Source organism: Hemicordylus capensis, chromosome 1 (assembly GCF_027244095.1).
Source record: "Hemicordylus capensis ecotype Gifberg chromosome 1, rHemCap1.1.pri, whole genome shotgun sequence".
Lineage (NCBI taxonomy): Eukaryota > Metazoa > Chordata > Lepidosauria > Squamata > Cordylidae > Hemicordylus > Hemicordylus capensis.
Genome location: NC_069657.1, coordinates 204,013,313 through 204,028,233, shown reverse-complemented (window position 1 = coordinate 204,028,233; position 14,921 = coordinate 204,013,313). Strand labels below are relative to the sequence as shown.

The following is a 14,921-nucleotide window of genomic DNA, read 5'->3' as shown; positions in this document are numbered from 1 at the left end:
CACCCCGGCCCTGACACAGACAAAATGAAAGGTGGGAGGGGCCATGCCAGCTCTCCCAGACAGGCTCCCTGTTCGGTTAGGCCATATTGGAACCTGACATTTGGAGCCATGCACAGCCCAAATAAATTGTATTTTACCTCCCTATTCTGAAGAATTCTCTCTGCATAAGGAAAAAGAATGCCGAGTATTTTTTCAAGGGGCCTAAGTAAAGCTATGGATATGGCAGGTCCTCCTTTTGTGCCATTTAAAACCACTTCACATTAGAACACCAGAAGGAGGAGGTTTTTTAAATCTTGTTTCCATTCTTTATTAAGATGCTTTGTGTAATTAGTAGTGTTTCTATTGGAATAAAAGGTAATTTGGAATACATCCAAATTGAAAACCTAAATGAAAAAGGGGCATTAGCGATGGGCTGCATGTTAAGAGAGGCAAACTTCTCCAGGGCAGATGCGCTTTGTGCTGCTTGGCCCTGCTTAAATAAGATCTATAGAATCCTTGTGGAATTTAAGATGGAATATTGTAAGTGGGAGGGAAGGGAACGCAAAGCAAAACAGATTTTCAGCCAGAAGGGCAATTCACTTATAGTTTAATGAAAACCCCTAAAACCAGACAGAATTATGTATGCTACACTGAAATTTGTTTTGAAATTAAAAGAGCCTATAAATAAATGCAAAAATACGACTACATATTTTCCATTATTGAATTCCTTTTGCATCAAGAGTAGCTGATGTAAATTCCTTGTTGCCAAATGAAATTATGTTGCGTTGATTTTTTCATGTGACAGTATTATAATAGCTCTCCTGAAGCTCTTCTGCAAAAGACAGTGTCACCAGTTGCAAATTATAAATTCCAATTTTAGTTGGTGTGATGGGAATTCTAAAGAAATAAGAACAGATGAAAATTAAAATTGTCAATACAGGAATGTTATATATATTCTGTATATATTCTTATTTAAAGTAGAGTTTTGATGTACTGACCTTGGGTATCCTCTAGTATTGGGGGATACTTTTGTGGGAAAACAATAAATATTAAAGTGTTTTTAAAGAGCAATAGCTAGAAGAAATGCACATTATGGATTTAGTGATGAATGTTTCATAAGGTGATTTTTTTAAAAGTCAGCAATGCTAAGTGCACACTCAATAGCCACACAGAGATGATGGCCTCAAAAGAAACTGTTATAGTATATTTCATCAGCTGTTTATGAACCTAGAAAAACTAGAATCCCTTTAAATGCAGAATAGCTTAGTGGTAGAGCATGTTCTTTACATGTAAAAGGCCCTGGGTTTAATCCTTGGTGTCTCCCAGTAGAACTGGGAAAGAAACTGTATGCAAACCTAGAGAATTGCTGCCAGCCAGTGTACTGTGGGTCTGACTCAGTATAGAGTAGTTTCTCTCCGTACACTGACTGGCAGCAGTTCTCTAGGTTTGCATACCATTGCCGCATTCGCATGTAACGCACAGGTCTATTGGTCAATTCTGCATGCCCCTCCCCCCACTCTCCTGTCCACATTTGGATGTTCAGGAAACAACAACAACAAATACTTATATACCACTTTTCAACAAAAGTTTCCAAAGTGGTTTACATAGAGAAATAATAAATAAATAAATAAATAAATAAATAAATAAATAAATAAATAAATAAATAAGATGGCTCCCCAAAGCACTCACAATCTAAAAAGAAAAATAAGACAGGCACCAGCAACAGTCACTGGAAGTACTGTGCTGGGGGTGGATATGGCTAGTTACTCCCCCCTGTTAAATAAAGAGAATCACCACTTTAAAAAGGTGCCTCTTTGAACAGTGAGCAGAGGAAAGCATCCTCTCTGCAGTCAGTGAGACTGCAGAAAGGCAGGGGAGTTGGCTGTGTGGGCTTCCTTCTTGTTTGAAGGATAGTCTGCACAGTGAATCAGGGAGGCAGAGAGAGAGAAGAGCTTCCTCCCTCAGCTCCATTGTAGCCAAATGCAGCCTCCAGTGCTGCATTTGGATGGCAGGGAGGCTTAATGCACCCTCGGTTTGAAGCAGCGAAACCTCACTACAAACCAAGTGTTCCAACTGGAGTCTCATCAGCACAACCTTGGATCACTCTCCAAATGGGACCGGAGTTGGCTGGGTTCAGACTAAATGGTAAGGAAATCGTGGTTCCCTCCAACTCCATTTCCCCATTATGTGTGAATGCAGCCAGTGTCTTTCTAGCGTCTTTCATAAACAGCGGATGCAGTGTACTATGGCAATTTCTTTTGAGGCCATCATATGTGTGTGCCTACTAAGTGTGCATTTGGCTTACTGTGATATATCCCCTAAATCTACATTTTCAAAATGTGTATTAATAAGGAAGTGTCTATAGCTCAGTGACAGAATACTTGCTTTATATGAAGAAGGTCCTAGGATCCGTCCCCAAAGGATTCTATACCAAAACTGAGAAAGACTTTTACTGGGGCCTTGGATAGCTGCTGCTAGTCAGAGTAGACAACACTGGACTAGATGGAATAGTGGTCTGACTCAGTATGAGGAAGCTTTGTTTGTTCCTAACCTTTGACTCTAAATCAGTGCTGTAAGGAAACTAAGCATCTTTTTCAGGTGGTGGTGACGTTGGCCATGGAGCCCTACCCTTCTTCTTTAATTGGGCCCCATTCAGCATTAGTGGTGCCACCCAAACTTGTGACTGCTTTAGTATACAAATCCACACTGTTCAGAATTCCCATTCATATAAAGAGCTGTGACCCTGATGCAGTGGAATTCTTACCATTTTTGTAATTAAATTGAGATTAATGGCATCTGTGGAGTCTTCATGGCTAAGCAGAGACAAACTCCATAGGGTTCTGTTGTGTTGGTGCATGTCCAGATGTTATTTTAACCCTTTAGTTACACAGGGAAATTCAAATGTCCTTCTGGGTTGCTGAACCTAAAATATATGAAATAAAAATCTTGAAAACAAAGCAGTTCCCTTGCAGAAGAAGAAAATGATCTATTATACACTTTAAAAAAACTATAGCCACTCATTTCCTTCAAATATACAAGCCTTCGTCTCTGGTACTGGGAGCCTATATCTTTTAAATTTTTAGCAACAGGCTAAGGCTAACGACCAGTCCTCAGCACCAGCTCATTGAGAATAGATAGCTCACTCACTACAGGCAGGTATGGCTGAAGATGTTCAGGTGCCATGTTTTGTGTGGCCATCCATTAGTTATGTAAGGTGTAAGTTCAGTAAGCACTTGATCAGCACTGGGGGCCGATTTCCATTCAGTAGTTGCAATTGCTCCATGAGTAGATGAAGCTATTTATTAGAGATGTGCACGGAGCCAGCTCCCTTCGAGCTGATGGTGGGGCGGGGGTGGCTAAGGACAAGGGAGGGTGCACTTAACCCCCCCCCCCACCACCACACACACGCTTCCCCCTCCAGTGCTTAGTTCGGCAGGGCGGCAGTTGCTGCCCCGTTGTCTCCCTGACCAGAAGTGACTGGAAGTGCTGTGTGTGCACACCCCGCATGCGTGTGACATTTTGAGCCTGTGCCTGCACCTGCTGCGCACACAGCACTTCCGGTCACTTCTGGTCAGGGAGACAGTGGGGCAGCAAGGAGGTATGCTGCTGCCCCACCAAACTATTTATCCACTGCCAAGAGCTCACTCAACGAAAGACGCTGGTCAGAAATATCAGATTTCAGTTGTTTTATTTGCTAGAGAGGCAGATTCAGCAGTCTCACCATAGATACAGACGTGAGGAGTCAAATTACAAGGTCAAACTCTCTCCAACGGAGGACCAAGCCAAGTCGACATGTTGTTTCCAGCAGTTGTTCAAGGCACAGGCTGCCTAATTTATAGTCCTTGGCCTCATGCACTTAATCAACACTTCACCCCCACCAGCTGTCACAGATTCATTCTGGCTCCTGCTGCCTCCTCGTGAGGCAACAACTCCGACATAATTCCCTCACCTGTTGCTGACATTTTTCCTCGAGGAGATAGTGGCCGTTCAAACTCGGGCTCAGATCCTGGCCCTTCTCCCCAAAGGTCCCCCGGTCCTGATGGCTCCTCCTGTGCAAAACACTTGCCCTGGCCTGTCTCAGTTATCTCACTGGACCGTTCCTCCTCAGGTGCCTCTCAACTTTCTAGAAAGTTGCCTGCCCCCCCCACTCCTCCCCACTGTCCTCGAGTGGGGGCATGACATCCACAGAGCACCGGAGAGGGAAGCACAGTGGGGGGAAGGAGTGCACCCTCCCCCATCCTTAAAGCCACCCCCACCCCCATGATCGAACTGGTTCGAACACAGGGGTTCCAAACCTGTTTGGCATTCTAAGAATAGAATACTGAACAGGTACGTGGACATCCCTACTGCCTGTTCAATTACTACTCCTTTTGCATGAAGGAAGAGCTGGTGTAAAATCACCCTCATCTTCTGACATCTCTTCTTGACCTAGAAGTGGAAGTCGAGATAAACAATCTGCAGTTGTGTTCCAAAGATCTGGAAGATATTCCAGTTGGAAATCAAACTCTATATGTCTGGTGATCCATTTGGCTATTCTTATTGCTTGATTTGATCCCCAAGTAGTAAATAAAGTAGATAGGGTTTATGGTGTGACCTTAAAGTGTATGTTACACCCCACAAGTAAGTCCTGAAGTACCTCACTGCCCAGAAACATGCTGGAGCTTCTTTTTCAATGGATACATCTTCTCTGATGCAGTCAGCATTCTGGAAGCAAAGGCAACTGCAACGTCCCTGTCCCCTTTTTGCTGGGTCAAGACAGCACCCAGACCATATTCAGAAGCATCAGTGGTTACAAATAGTGTGCCAACTGGTGTCAAAAGAAGTGAGAGCAGAGCTTTCAGCACTGGCCAATTTGATAGTCTGAAAACTAGCCTTGCAGGATGCATCCCACTTAAATGAAACATTCTTTCTAAAAAGAAGATGCAGTGGAGCAACTTTTGAGGCAAATTGTCCAACAAATTTAGAGTAATACATACAAAGTCCTAAAAATGAGTGAAATGCATACTTGTGGTGTGGCTCTGGTGCTTCCTGAATAGTTTCCATCAAGTCTGTTTGGGAATGTATGCCACTCTGAGATATTGAGGGTAGTCACATGAACAGTCCAACCCAGGCTGGGGCAGTCCAGTCTGGATTAGGCTGCTCATATGGACCACTGGGGTCACTCCCGATTCTATCCCCGCTAGCCCAACTTTTAACCCTGGTCCTAAACTGAAGTTAAAGGGCACGAGCACAGCTTCAACCCCAGATTCGGCATCACGTGTGTGCTTGGGCTGTACGCAGTCCGAATGCAGAGTTAGGAACCTAAAGCGCCTGACTCACAGTCCATCAATGCACTGAACTCCAACTCATGCTGGAGGCTGGGATGTTTTCCTGGTCTCCAGCAATCCGTGCTGCCAAGAGCATGTATTGTATTGCCGTGCAATGGCATGCCAAAGAGGAGCTCCTTGTTCATCTGGGGGGGAAGGGAGGTTCCACCCTGTCTTCCTCCCCACCTGCCCTCCCTGTTCATTATGGTCACGAGAATAACCTTATTGTGTGTCCCAAATCTGTCACTGAGTGTGTGCAAAACTGACATTTCTCTGCAGAGAGAGTAAGTCCGTGTTGTCAGAGTTTTCTTAAGACTTCTGTCAGTTTAGCATCCTGCTCCTCAATGGTTATGCCATACACTAAAATGTCATCCTGAAAACTGATGCCATCCATAGTCCCCAAAATTGCATGCATCATTCCTTGAGATACCAAAGCAGCAGAGGCCAATCCAAAGGGCAGCCTTTTGTATTGAAAAAGACCCTCTGGGGTAATGAAGGCTGTGTATTTGCAGAAACATTCGAGCAGAGTAATTTGATGATAGAACGAAAATAAGTCCAAAGTTGTGAACATGGAGGCCCCTTTCAAAGTAAGCAGCATTTCACTGACACTAGGTAATGAATGACAATTTACTACCATATTGGAGTTCACATCTATTCAATCTATGCACATTCAGACTGTACCATTTGATTTCCGCACAAGAAAAATAGGAGAGACCCATTCTGACGAATCAACAGGCTCTATGCTGTCAGCATGCTGTAGTCTTAAGAGTTCCTCTCTAAGTGGTTGGTGCAATGCTATGGGTACGTTCCTCACTTTGTTTTGTACAGGTATTGCATTTGCCTTCTTTTGGATTTTTGTGCCACGAGTATTGAGAAAAATGTCAGAGAAATCAGCAATCATATCAGCATATGGATGCTCCATCATCTGTAATATGGGTTCCATGTTATTTGGGTCTAACACTCTCTGTAGATCTTTCCAGCCCAATACTGAGACTTTTTTTTGTGACATATACATTCCCCTTCTGCAGTATGTCCTTTGTATTGCAGGACAGCAGTGAAGTATCTATTTATGGCAATAGGGGACCTTCATCTCCCCCTGGGTGGATGTCTGAAGGCTGTGGGCACAGATTTGATGTAGTAAGGAGTTTCTTTTAAAGAAGATGGGAAATGATAGTGTATGGAGAACCAGAATCAGCCAGCATGTGCACTTCATGGCCATTAAGTTTAACTTGATGATGTGAAGAGCAGGCACTGATTCTGTCACACTTAAAACACTGTCAGGAAGTGGTTCATCTGCCTCCTCATTATCATATAGTGAATCAGTGATGGAGTGGACAGCAGATTTGGAAGCCTTAGCAAAATGCCCCCTTTCTTTTCACCTGTTGCAAGTGACCTTCCATGCAGGACAATGAGCAAAATCGGCTTTGTGGGCAGACTCTCTACATCGGTAGCATTGTTAGCTCCTCTTTTCTTGTGCTGCCACTTTCTGGGGCAGTGCCAAATGAGAAGATTGGGCTTGGAAGGATTTAGACTGAACAGCCTGGATTGCAGGAGGTGGGTTTTGGGATACCCAAGAGAGGGATTTGGCACAGTTAAGAGCATTTCCCGCCCTCCTAGACATCTCTATAACTTTATCCATCGTACGTTTCTGCTCTAATCACAGTTTTTCATGCAATTTGGAGCAGTTTGTTTTCACAACAATCTGCTCCCTGATCATTTCATGAGTAAAGTTGGCAAACTCATGGGTTACACTTAAGGCATGCAATGTTGTGACATTCTGATCGATAGATTCACAGGAAGTTGGGACCTGGAACAGAACTTGCAATGTTCATCACATTCAAGGAAGGGTTGAAATGGTCTTCTAAGGCTTGAAGAGCAGCTTCATAAGAATTGGCCTCCCCTTCCAAGTTGACAGGAAAGTACAAATGATTATATATTCTTTGGCCTTCAGGGCCCAGGCCATGAAGCAATATAGCCTTCTGCTTTGCTGGAGTAAAATCAGGGATCTGTATAGTGAGGAGGTAATTGCATACAAAGGACCTCCATTGTTTACAGGGAAGAGGAGGTTCTCCAGGGGTGTGCAAGAAAAAAAAGGTGGTGGTGGGATCAGAGCCATGCAGCAGTGGGTATCCAGAGAACAACAGAGTCCAGGATTGAGAAGGAAGAAGTTCCTTCAGGAGTTGTGCAGGTCAGGAAGCTGGAGAAACAATCAGCAGCAGCGATAGTAGAAAGTAGTGCTTTAGAAGGCATGCACAGCATACTGGAAAGTGTAGCCCTTCCCCATGCTTGCTCCACAAGAGTCCTTACAACAGGGTTCCATCTCTCTTAAAGGACCCTCCCAGCACTGAGAAAAGTGCAGCACCATGCAGAGGTCAGTGCAGAGGGAAATGGCTCTCACACTGAAGGTTTTTGTTGGGTTTTTTTTTTTTTTTTTTGGTTCTTTTTGCCAAAGTGGCCCCTGCTTGAAAAATAGTGAAGATCACTGCTATAGATATAATAAATACACTTTAAATTTTAAATTAAATATAGCAGTACATTAGTATAAGCATATTTGTATCACATATGTCTCACAATCTTTCTTTTACTGACTGCTGAATCTCACATAAATGGGGAAAAATTCAGTCCATCATTCAGACATAACAGGAAACCGGAGGTCCCTTCACCTCCTGTTTCCTTGGATGCATGTCTGAATTCAAGAAACCAGAGTTGAAGGACTTTGGGCTCCTCCAGATCTGGTTCTGTGGCATCAGCATTACATCCAAATGGTGGTACTGCAGTTTAGGCCCCATGGAGCTGGAGTTAAGGGAGGAAGCTCCTCCCTCACTCCAGCCAGATTGGCTGTGCAGGCTGCCCTTCTGTCAAGAACGAAGCCCACACAGCCAGATTTCCCACCTCTCTTCAGTCTTGCTGACTTCAGAGAGGCAGCTCTCCTGCACATCCAAAAGTGGACAGGAGAGTGGAGGGAGGGGACATGGCACCGTGGGGCCACTGGAGCTGCGGTTCCACATTACATCTGAAGGGGGCCTTTGTCTCATTTAGGAAACTGACTACACACAAGACACCAACCATATGCACATGTATCTAATTCCTGCAGATGAATTTCATTGGCAGTTCTTCATGTAGAGATTGGGACCCAGGAATGCAATGTTAATTCCATTTATTCTGAACTAGCCTTTGAAATTGCCCTTGGGTTACTCAACTGACTGAGCAAAATTTCTGTGAAGAAGGAGAAGCTGAGTGGCAAAAATTCTCTTTGGAAGCAGAATCTGTACAGTAATGGTGAGACAGATTTTGGACACTTGAGAGTTCTGCTTCATTCTATTATAGTCAGTTAGGATGATGTATGTGTCCCCCCCCCCCCACCGCTCTTTACTGCTTAAATCTCAAAGAACACATTTACTTTCAATATATTGGTTTAGAAAGATTTTTTCAACAGATTACTAATGTGGCAAAGGCACACTTGTGCCTTTGTGTAGTGTTGAAAGCAGAAGCTTTGTCTATTATATTTTAACCACTCCTTGGATGCTATCCTGAGTTTATTAACCAGGACCAAAATTGTATCATGGCAAATTTAGTAACTGCCGCCATGCAACCTTCATGGGATCATATGCTAATGACAAAGATGCTCTAATAATTAGGCCTAAAGCCCACTAAATGTAACACCTTCCAATTAGCGCTCCGCAGCATGAATTCTACCATTAACATTAAACAACAAAGACAAAAATTGGTTATCAGTCCACATAATAGAAAATAATTGATGAAGTTGGAGGGTGTGATTATTTGGTGGTAACTTTACAGTTGTGCTCAACAACAACAACAAAGTACAAGCAACCCCAGCTAGTAGGTAATCTCTGGCTACCCCTTTGAAGATAATGAAATTGGCTTCCTACTGCTGATTATTCATTAACAATTAATTCTTTCTCAGTGATCTGCTTCATTTTCAGCTTCTCACCACAAACATTCAATGGAATAATTACAAGTGGAAATGAAAAAGCAATTAGTGGCAGATAATGCCAACATCTGATTATTTTTTAAAAAAAACAACACCCTGTAGAACAGATTAGCAGTTTGGTAATGGCAAGTCTACTGCCTTCAGCAAGGAGATGCAAGTAGTTACCCAGCTACATTTCCATTCTGGCGGCATCTCTATTTTATTGTTTCTCCTTCATCATGGTCCGCCACATTCAATGCTCTCTTTTATTTTTATTTTATTTTTTAAATACTTTCTAAACATTGAAGTATTAACCTGAGATGGCTTTTCATCCTGCATGCCGGAGTTCTCTTGTAAACAACTGACAAAGACAGCAGTAGAAACAAATGGCTCATTGAGATTACAAGCGAATATACTCAAGGTTCTTTCCCCTAGACATTAAAAGGACATGGGGTGGGGGGTGGGGTCAGGGAACATCTGCTCCTTGTAATGCCATGCACCAGGGGCACACCTAGGTATTTTTGGTTCCTGGACCTGAAGGGCTTCAGAGCCACCTGCCCCCCATGCCCCCCCCCCGAGTTAAAAAAAAGTTAAAGGTTTTTTTAAAAGTTGAAAAAAGGGAACCTGCATTTTTCAAAGGCCTCCCATGGAGGGCCTTCCCAGAAGCATGCCGCCGCTGCCCCACTGTGCAGCACTGCGGCGCTGAAAACTTCAATAATTCTAGCTCCCACATGTGTGACTGAGGTGTGGGGGCTGAGCTGTGCAGGCCTCCCCCACCCCCATGGTGGCGGTGGCGGGCAGAGCGGGAGTGGCTTCTGGTCCTGACCGTTCAACCCAGCAGCCCCTGAGCACTGTGGGACACTCCAGCGTGTCCGTGCAGTTGGAATAGAGTGTCACAACCCCTGATGTCACGGGCTTGTGACACTCTAGTCTAACTGTGCAGGTGCGATGGAGCACCTCGCAGTGCTCAAGGGCCACTGGGCCAAATGGTCAGGCCCAGCAGCCACTCCCACTCCACCATTGCCACCACCGCCACCATGGGGGTGGGGGAGGCCTGCTCGACTCACTCCCCACACCCAGCTGTGTACATGGCAGCTAGAATTATTGAGGTTTTCAGTGTCGCAGAGCAAGGGCGGGCGGGGGTTGGGTGGTGGCAGGAACCACCCCCCCTGGGCCTTGAGAGGCCCCTCTGGGCCTTGGAAGCCATGGACCAAGGCCCCAAATTCCAGGGATAAGAGCACCTCTCCATACAGCTTCACACTGGGCACTGGGGCCCCAGCAGCTGCCTAAGGGTGCTGCATGCTGACACCATCCCTGATTTGAGGGAGAGAGTAGCCCATTAAAACTTCCCTCTCCATATGCGTTTCCACCGAGTCACCTTGCAGTCAAATTAATCAGCCCCAGTTTACATAATCATTAGAATCAAATAGCAAAATGTTGTTTAGACCAGTAGTTCCCAACCGGAGGCCCCCAGATGTTGTTGAACTACAACTTCCAGCGTCTATAGACACAATAAATTGTAGATAGGGATGTTGGGAGTTGTAATTCAGCAACATCTGAAGCACCCCAAGTTGGGAACCACTGTTCTAGATCTAGACTATACATTTTATAGGCTGCAGCTGGTGAGCAGGGAGTGGGGAGAGTTGTATGTCTGAATCTTTCCCTGTGAAATTCAGCTTATAGAAGATGTGCATATGAGGGAGAAGGATAGGCAGAAGCCTTCTCCTTGATATGATATATTTCTGCATTCAGGACATCTTATAGGAGGAAGCAAACTTGAAATACCTCCATCTGCAGCCTTAAGTGGTACAATCCAAAGAAAGCTTTATATCACTTGATTCTGCTGACTCCATAAACCAGGGGATTCCAATCTGTGGTACTCCAGATGCTGCTGAACTACAACTCCCATTATCCCTAGCTACAATTTAGGAGCACCACAGGTTGGGAATCCCTGATCTAAACTAAGCATTTAAGAAGTATCCGACCTACGAAAGCTGCTAATTCTGTACTCTTTGTAGCATCCCTGTTTCTCTTTAACCCATCCTTTAATTTCTGCTTTTTATGCCTTCAACTGATTGTTCACTAAGCACAAGCATTAAACAAATAAGAAGTTCCCTCTGTGCTGGCTGAAATGGGCCTTTTTTCTTTCTAAGATTCAAGGTCATCCGAAGTATGCTAACCAAGTGGTCGGAAGTCTGCCCTGAATATGTACTTTAAAGAAGAAATACTAAGTGTGAAAGTGTCTGTACAAGTTCCTAGATCTTCAGTGGAGTTAGCCAATTTACATATGCTATTACTTTTGCTCAGTATGTATCCAAAGAACCAGCAAGCTTTTTAATAGTGTGAAGTCTATGTCACCAGTTATTAGCAATATCACCGAAGTTCTGAATGAGGAGGTGCTTTGGAATAACCACTTGTCATATTTATCCAGTTTATATTGCTTGGTTGAATTAAGAACCAAATTGTTGTGAACTATCAGACATCCTGCTTGATGACACAGCCTTTTATTGGCTGTGTCAATATTTTCTCTAATTTGGTCATTTATCTTGATTGCTTGTGATAAATATTGTGAAAAAATTGATTTATGTTTAAGTCCTTTCTTATCTCCCATTATGCTTCTTTGTGTGTGTGGGGGGGGGGAGTTGCCACAAGATGTGGTGATGGCCACTAACTTAGATGGTTTTAAAAGAAGATTAGACGTGTTTATAGAGGCTAAATCTACCAACAGCTATTAATCATGACAGCCAAATTGAAACCCCATGTTCAGAGGCAGTATACCTCTGAATACCACTTTCTGCAAGAGACAACAGCAGGAGAGGGCTATTGCCTTCAAGTTGTGTTTGTGGGCTTCCTGGAAGCATTTGTCTGATCACTGTGTGAAACAGTATGTTGGACTTGATGGACCATTCATCTGATGAACTTGGGTTCTTCTGTGTTCTTAATTTCTGAGTGGTTCTTCACCATGGATCTTGTGAACTAGCTAGAGCCATCTGGGCGAGGCGTTATAAAATTTTAATAATGTTTTTAAAAGTACAATTTACATTTCTTTGGGGGCAAGATGATAAGGCACATGTGTATGACACCATTAATGCACAGGTACCAACGTTACAAGGAGGGGAACTCTCACAAAAGAAATTTTGGTCTCCCCAGCCCATTCTCCCCCTCCAGATGCTCACTGAGAAAGTGTATACTTACCAAGCCAACTATAATCGAGCCAAGGAGAGATTGCCCATCATTGTAAGTGGCTTTCGACTAGCTATCCCTTTCAACCTATTACAGGGATTCTGTAAGACAATGCATGTGACACTTGGAACTCAAGTTGCAAATTCTCAGATGTTGAGTGTTATTATTATTATTATTACTATTATTACAATATTCATATTCACAAGGCTTCTATAGTTCTGTCCGAACTTGCAGCCTGACATTTGTGTTAAAGCTTCACCAAATTCTCTGCCAAAGTGATAAAGAAAGTGCTAGTTTCAGTGAGCAGAAGTGCTGGGCTGTTCACAACATTGCTCATGCTTCTTCTTGCAGTGCCATATGCTCTGTGTAACTATGAAGCAGAACAGGTTACCCAAGCAGAGCCAAAAGGAAGCAGTGCCTCCAAAATAACCCCGTCTACCATATATTTACATAGTCACACAGTGTACAGATAGGAAACACAAAAAATGATAGGCATTTTTTAAATTTAAAAAATAAAATAAGAGTTGCAATGAATGTTCAAAGCACACCCTAGGCTACCTGTTTCCAGATATTTTGAAATATTTAATACACTGAGAATATAATAAAAGGAATCCATGAATTAGATGCTGTATCTCATATAAAGCTCCCAGACATTATTCTACTAGTCCAGTCAGTAAAACTGCATTCTGGCAGGCATCCAGTGTTGAGTTCTAAAATGCACCAGCCTGGCAAAAAATCACTGCTGTTGACTCACAGTTCCAGGTGCACAAATCACCTGCTAGACTGCTCAATTGACCTGCCAAAACTCTGCCCTGGTTGTGCCATAGTCCACCAGGCAGGTTTCGTCACCTGCCCCCATCCAGGACCAGGAGGCCTGTATTTTATTTTATTTTTAAGCCAAAAGTTGGCAAAATCCTGGCTGATAATCCTCACTAAATTTACTTGAGGAAATCCCATTGAAATTGAAAGGACAAGTTAGGCATGCTTAGTCTGTCCTCTTAATTTCAATGGGACTTCCTTGAGTAAATTTAGTCAGGGTGTCAACCACCTTTTTTAGTATTTGTACAGTTGTACACAGAGGTGCACTTAGGTAATTTGGGAGCCTGGACCTAAAGGCCTTTGGAGAGCCGCCCCCCACTTGCTGGAGGCCTTCCCCCACTGCAAGTTAAGCACAAATAGCAACCGAACTCACAAGAATGTAAGAATATAAAACAGGTATATTTATGCAAATATCAGGGATGTGCATGAATCGATTTTTTGGATTCAATTTGTACCTGAATTGAATCACCCCCGATTTGTTTTGAGTCTGAATTTGGCCAACTAGCACAGGGGTGATTTGTTTTGTCCACAAATCTCCTGAAACAGGTAGATTTGGGTACAAATAATTTTGTACCCAAATCAGTTCACCCAGACAGCAGGTGCAGGTAGTGATTCTCTCAGCAGCAGGAAGGGAGTGGGAAAAAATTCTCTTCTCTTTTCCTCAATCAGGAAAGCAGGCACAAAAAGCAGAGAATCCACTCCAGGCAGAAGGCAGGCAAGGCAAAGTAAAGTTCCTCTGGCCCCCTCTCTCTCTTCTCCCATGAGACAGAAAGGCAGAATGGTCAGAATGGCTGGCTGCCTCCTTAAGTACATTTGAAAACCCCTCCTTCAACCCCCCCACCCTTGTCCCTTCTTTGACCTTCCCCTAGCCAATGCGGAGTCTGTCACCCCTGGCAACACAAGATTTGAATGGAAACGTGCCAATCTGGAACCAGGGGGAAATCGCCAGCCAATCGTTGGACTCTGTAAGTCACCAATCTGAAGCTTAGGAGGGCGGAATTTTCAAAAAATAATTCCTGACACAAAATGGAGACAGCAAAAGAAATCACCACAAAATGGAGGTCTGAATCTACAATTTTTTCAGGTACAAAATTTGGGCAATTTATATTGTACCCGAATCTGGCCAGCTAGCACAGGGGCAATTTGTTTTGTCCACAAATCGCCACAAACAAGTAGATTTGGGTACAAATCATTTTGTAGCAGAAACATTTCAACACACAACTTAACATATTCCCATCTCACATATTTCTTTCCCCACTCTCCCCGCCCTTTTTCTGTAAAGCACCCGGCACGGGTCATAATCACACTCAGCCGCCGGGCACAGTGTGTGCCAGCAGTGACCACACCACCCAGGACAAACTAAAGAGGATTTGGGGACCCCCAGGGGTGTGGAGGCCCTGGACTTTGTGCCCGAATTCTAGAGGTAAGTGTGCGACTGGTTGCACATTTGTGCTAGATATAAGCCTCTGTAATTTATTTATTTCGGTCATAGATCAGTAGATGTGCTAGATATAATTCTTCATAACTTCCTGAAGTTTCCTGAAGTTTGTTCTGGGCTCTGACTGATCATCTCATTCCACTGCTCATCCCACTCAATCTGCCCACCCCCGTGTCATATTTGAAAATTAAACCATTGTACAGCATTTCTCTCTTTGGCCACTTGGCTAGCAAGGGATAGTATTAGTCTCTATACGTCTGACCTG

At 43.7% G+C, this 14,921-nt stretch overlaps 1 long non-coding RNA gene across 1 annotated transcript; it reads right to left on the bottom strand.

The window, feature by feature from the left end:
• On the bottom strand, positions 1 to 14,049 carry LOC128333702 (uncharacterized). The gene is made up of 4 exons (XR_008311033.1): positions 13,674 to 14,049; positions 12,412 to 12,500; positions 2,744 to 2,902; positions 1 to 876 (listed from the first exon to the last, which is right to left on the bottom strand). It is a non-coding gene; the product is annotated as an uncharacterized LOC128333702 (long non-coding RNA).
• Between the last annotated feature and the right edge of the window lie 872 nt (positions 14,050 to 14,921).